Source organism: Rhinoderma darwinii, chromosome 4 (genome assembly GCF_050947455.1).
Source record: "Rhinoderma darwinii isolate aRhiDar2 chromosome 4, aRhiDar2.hap1, whole genome shotgun sequence".
Classification (NCBI taxonomy): domain Eukaryota; kingdom Metazoa; phylum Chordata; class Amphibia; order Anura; family Rhinodermatidae; genus Rhinoderma; species Rhinoderma darwinii.
Window position 1 is genome coordinate 151,315,543 of NC_134690.1, and position 6,176 is coordinate 151,321,718.

Sequence of the window (6,176 nt, forward strand, 5' to 3'; positions counted from 1 at the left end):
CCCTGTAGTTAGCGCCCACATATAGCCCCCTAAATATAGTGCCCCACATTTAACCCTCCTGTAGATAGTGCCCCACATATAACCCCCTGAAAATAGTGCCGCACATATAGCCCCCTGTAGCTAGTGCCCCACATATAGCCCCTGTGGATAGTGCCCCACATATAACCCACTGTAGATAGTGCCCACATATAGCCCCCCTGTAGATAGTGCCCCACATAAAGCCCCCATGAAGAATATGCCCCACATATAGCCCACCCTGTAGATAGTGCCCTACATATAGCCACCTGTAGATAATGGCCCACATATAGTGACCTGTAGATAGTGCCCCACATGTACCTACCCCCATAGATAATGCCCCACATATAGGCCCCCTGTAGATAGTGTCCACATATAGCCCCCCTGTAGATAGTGCCCCCTGTAGATAGAGCCCCCCTGTAGATAATGGTGCCACTCACACTTTTAGGAGAAAAAAAAAACTTTACATACTCACCTGATCCCGTTCCCGCGCCATCCACTTACAATACAAACCTATTGGTACATTCAGGAAAGTCCTGTCAAAATACATGTAAAGTCAGTATATAAGTTCATGTATAGACAGGAACAATATGTACGCCAAGTAATCTTGGTGCATTGACCCTACCAATTGACATAAAACCTACAGGGTGTGGGGTTCAATTAACACATGACAATATATAATGGAGAAAATACAAACTTTATTCACAAAAAACTGTAACAATGTTGATTAAAAGAGGAGTCATGCAGAGCATGAACAAGGCGTCGCTCTTTGCAGGAATAATATGTACACATTGGGTCTGGCGTCTCTCTCCAGCAGGTTTAACCACATGGGTATGTAATAGCAGCTTCAATGTTTCCATGCACTGTTGCATCTTGCACATGTTACTAGCAGTTGATATAGATTGGGACTTGCTGCTGATATAAATACATTTTGCACCTTGTGCTCTATTTCCTCATTCATTTTTTCATTCATGCCCATGTACTACATAGTCTTGTGTACATATTATTCCTGCAAAGAGCGACGCCTTGTTCATGCTCTGCATGACTCAACTTTTAATCAACATTGTTACAGTTTTTTGTGAATAAAGTTTGTATTTTCTCCATTATATATTGTCATGTGTTAATTGAACCCCACACCCTGTAGGTTTTACATCCACTTACAATGCAGGCCTGCTATCTTCTGAGCAGGTCTGCTGGGAAGGAACAACGTATCGCGCCGCTTGCGTCATTAAAAGGCACTGAATAGCAGGGCAAGGTATTCTGCCCTGCCAATCAGCGCCGTTCAACGATGCATGCGGCGCAATGACGCCATCGTGCCGCTTTCATCATTGAAAGGCGCTGATTGATAGGGTGCCTTGCTCTTCCATTCAATGACGCAAGCGGCGTCACTTATGTCATTGAAAGACGCTGAATGGCGAGGCATGGATGTGTTCTCCATGTAGATAGTGCCCACTATATAGCCCCCTGTACATAGTGCCCCCCATAGAGCCCCTGTAGATAATGCCCCCCATAGAGCCCACTGTAGACAGTGCCCCACATAGAGCCCCTTGTGGACAGTGCCCCACATACATAGTGCCCCATATAGAGCCTCCTGTAGATACTGTCCCCATAGAGCCCCTGTAGATAGTGCCCCCATAGAGCCCCCTGAGATAGTGCCCCATAGAGCCACCTGTAGACAGTGCCCTACATAGATCGCCCTGTAGATAGTGGCCACCATAGATCTCCCCGAAGATAGTAGTCCCTATAGATAGTTCCCCATATACAGCCCCCTGTAGAAAGCGCCCCACATATAGCCCCCTGTAGATAGTGCCCCACACATAGCCCCCCATGTAGATAGTGCCCCACAGATAACCCCCTTGTAGATAGCACCCCACATATAGCCCCCCTGAAAATAGTGCCCCACATACAGCCCCCCTGTAGCTAGTGCCCCACATATAGCCCCTGTAGATAGTGCCCCACATATAGCCCCCTGTAGATAGTGCCCCACATATAGCCCCCGTGTAGATAGTGCCCCACATAAAGCCCCCCTGTAGATAGTGCCCCACATATACCTACCCCTGTAGATAATGCCCCACATATAGCCACCATGTAGATAAATAGTGCCCCACATATAGCCCTCCTGTAGATAGTGCCACACATATAGCCCCCCTGAAAATAGTGCCCCACATACAGCCCCCCTGTAGCTAGTGCCCCACATATAGCCCCTGTAGATAGTGCCCCACATATAGCCCCCTGTAGATAGCACCCCACATAGAGCCCCAGTGAAAATAGTGCCCCACATATAGCCCTCCTGTAGATAGTGCCCCACATACAGCCCCCCTGTAGCTAGTGCCCCACATATAGCCCCTGTAGATAATGCCCCGCATATAGCCCCCCTGTAGATAGTGCCCCACGTATAGCCCCACCTGTAGATAGTGCCCCCTGTAGATAGAGACCCCATGTAGATAATGGTGCCACTCACGTTTTTAGGGGAAAAAAACAACTTTACATACTCACCTGATCCTGTTCCCGCGCCGTCCATTTGCAATGCAGGCCTGCTATCTTCTGAGCAGGTCTGCTGGAGCTGAACAATGCATCGCGCCACTTGCGTCATTAAAAGGCACTAAATAGCAGGTCAAGGCATTCTGCCCTTCCAATCAGCGCCGTTCAACGATGCAAGCGGCGCGATGACACTATCGTGCCACTTGCGTCATTGAAAGGCGCTGATTGACAAGTTGCCTTACCCTTCCATTCAACGATGCAAGCAGCGCCACTTACATCATTGAAAGACGCTGAATGGCGGGGCATGGAACGTGCCCTTCCATGCAGAGTTTATGCATGTAACTGTATATGCGTCCTATAGTCGCAGATACAATTATAGTTCAGGAGGGTGGGGCGGTGGCTGGTTTCAGTATATAAAAACTGGGGAGTTTTAAAAGATATATTACATGAATTGTGTAGTAAGTTTACACTCCCTGGTAACAAAATTTCTAGGTATAAAATTAGACCAATATGGCTGAATAGAGACATACTTACCGTATTTTTCGGAATATAAGACGCAGTTTTTAGCAAGAATAAATCTAGCTAAAAAGTCCCCGCGTCTTATAGTCGGAAGTCAAGGGACCTGGCAGCACCAGGCCCCCTGACTGCTCCTTACTTAACCCCTTTCTGAGCGGGGAGGGGATGATGTATGGAGCGGGCTCACGCACTGAGCCCGCTCCATACACTGCAGGTGTCAGCAGCTGACACACTGCTCTAACGGCCAGGAACAGCCAGGAACTGTTCCTGGCCATTTAACTAGTTAAATGCCGCGGTCAATAGCGACCGCACCATTTATAGTGTTTTTTCTATGAAGGACATTTATGACATATCCACAGGATATGTCATAAATGTCAGGTAGATGCGGGTCCCACCTCTGGGACCCACATCTATCTCTAGAACGGGGCCCCCTAAACCCTATTGTATCTTACGCGGCTCTGCTGTCTTCCGGCCACTTCACTTCCTGGTTATATGGTCGAGTTATGCAAACAGTATAACTCGCTGAGCTACGCAGTTTCCGTAACTCCCACACAACTGAATAGTAGTTACGGAAACAGCTGCCATTCACTGAAACAGCGTAGCTCAGTCAGTTATGCTGCTTGCATAACTCGACCATGTAACCAGGAAGTGAAGTGCCCGGAAAACATTCTCCTAGGGGAACTAATAAAATTTGTAAAAAAAAAGTTATATGCATTTTTAGGAGTGTCATTTTTTTTTAAAAGCACAATGTAAAAATAAAAAATATTTAAAAAATTGCTATCACTGCGTCCCTAAAAGTCTGAAACTATTACAATATAGCATTATTTGACTCATAACAGAGAACGGCGTAAAAAAATTCATTTAAAACACCAGAATCGTTGCTTTTTGGTCACCATAGCGCTAAAACGAATGAAATAAAAAGTGATAAAAAAAACGATGCTAATAAAAACTACAGCTCGTCCAGCAAAAAATAAGCCCTCACACCGCTCAAACGATGGAAAAATATAAGTAATGGCTCTCAGAATGTGGTGAAACGGAATAATTTTTTTAACCAATATTTTTTCTTTGTAAAATTAAAATATGAAATTTTTTCCTATTTTCTCTTGTCTAAAACCTGGGTGAGTCTTATAGTCAGGTGCGTCTTATAGTCTGAAAAATACGGTAATATAATAAGACAAAAACAGAAAGTATTTATACACATCAAGGGCTGAAGGTTTAGAAAAAACATACCTGGCTTACAAAGATCTCAATTGGAAATGTAAAACTTAAATCAAGGGGAACGTCAGAAAATAGACATCAGAAATAAGTGCAAGCAGACCAAAACAAAGGTTTTAAAAATTGGTAACATGTAAACTGTGGAAACAGTAAAAAAAACAAAAAACATGGCTTGGATAGCAACAAAGTACTAGCCTAGGCATTTTACTAGTGCAGGTGGGTAAGTAAACTACAGCACAATATCACAAAGGTCTCTCAGCCATGACACAGCTTAAAGAAAGGGGTGGGGGTAGAGAGTGGTGTTTTTGTTTACAGGAACATGGTACAACTCAATCCAAGCTAAGCATAGAGAGCCCAATTACAGTACATACTAGCTGTTATCTAAAGACCACCAGAAGACCACTAGCTAGTTTTCCGTCACCATTGAGTTCAATGGTGAGGGAAACGGAAACTAAGGTTTCCGTTTGACTTTCCGCTGAGGGGTTAACCCAATGGAAACCTCAGATGGAACCCCTCAGCGGAAATGAACGGTGATGTGAACAGGCCCTTACTCACTCTGGCGCTGCTGATCAGTTTGTTGTGCACTGCTGTCAGTGTTAATATATCTGTAGCAAACAAAAAGTATGATCCAGCACTTCATGAAGCAATCTCAGGACTTTATTGTATAAACATTAAAAATCCACCCAGCACATAAAGACAAAGGACCAGTACGCTTACGCGTTTCAAACGCAAACTGCATTCTTAGTCATAGTGCGGCCATAAGTCGCCCATGAAAAAAATGCCTCTGCCTCCCATTGAAATCAATGGGGGCGATTTCAGCTATTTTTGTTGCAGTTTCCGACGCGATTTCCGCGTCAAAATCAGTGCCAAAAAAACCTGTGTGAACAGGGCCTTTAACTTTTACACTGTACCTATATCGCCTGAAATTGCCTTACTGTCTTTGCTACCAGGCTCCCTTCCAAAGGCTAAGAAAGGTCTGCTGATAAATTTTGGGGAGCAGAGAGCAGTAATTCCAAGATATTGGAAGTCAACAACTGTTCCTCCTAGCATTGAATTTATGGAGGCCTTAAACCGCAGAATGGAAGAGATGGTAGGCACTGATCGTGACACATTTGATGCTTTTCAGAAACTTTGGAATTACTGGGATATATTTGGACATTCTCAAGATATGCAGGATTGGGTATCTGGGGGATCATATGTGCTTTTTTGCAGTTTAAGTGGCTGAGCGCTGTTCTTGTTCTATTCTAGAGTATTACCAGTTAACTTCTGTAAAGTGGTGGTTCCTTCCCTTCTCCCCCTTTTCACCCCCCCTTTCCTTTTCTCCTCCCTTACTTTCCTTATCTCTTGTATCTCGTGTTTGTTAGCAGCAAGTATTTTCTGTGATATGTGATACAACATAGGAAACTATGTACTTACTGTACTTGCCTGCCACAAAGACAATGTTGTTTTATTTTTGAAACTCAATAAAAATGTATTTACTCTAAAATTATTTCCGACCCCAGACCTCTAAATCAGTTCAAATTCCAGGCCGACCACAAATTTAATTTAGAGCCCTGACCAGATCCCATTTACTTAATGCTCTTTTCTGGGTCCTCTTCACCTCCAAACACCGCCGTACTAAGTCCTGATGCTGCCCAGCATCAGGACCTTGTGTTTGGGGCTGGATGTGTAAGGACCTCCTGTTTAGAGGTGGAGAGGAGTGAAGAGCGGTAGGTGATGCCATTATCTATTGGATTTGATTTGCATAATTTATTTATTTAAGGTACAAGGCCCTTCTGATAACTGTACCACTATAGCAGCGACAGCTGTAGTGAGTAGGCATAATTGTGTCAGCAGCGTACACCCTGCCCACTGACCACTGGCCCATCTGTCATTGCTTGTACTAACACACAGTACACACTGACACAACATACGCAGCAAAGACTACACTTACACTATACACACACCAC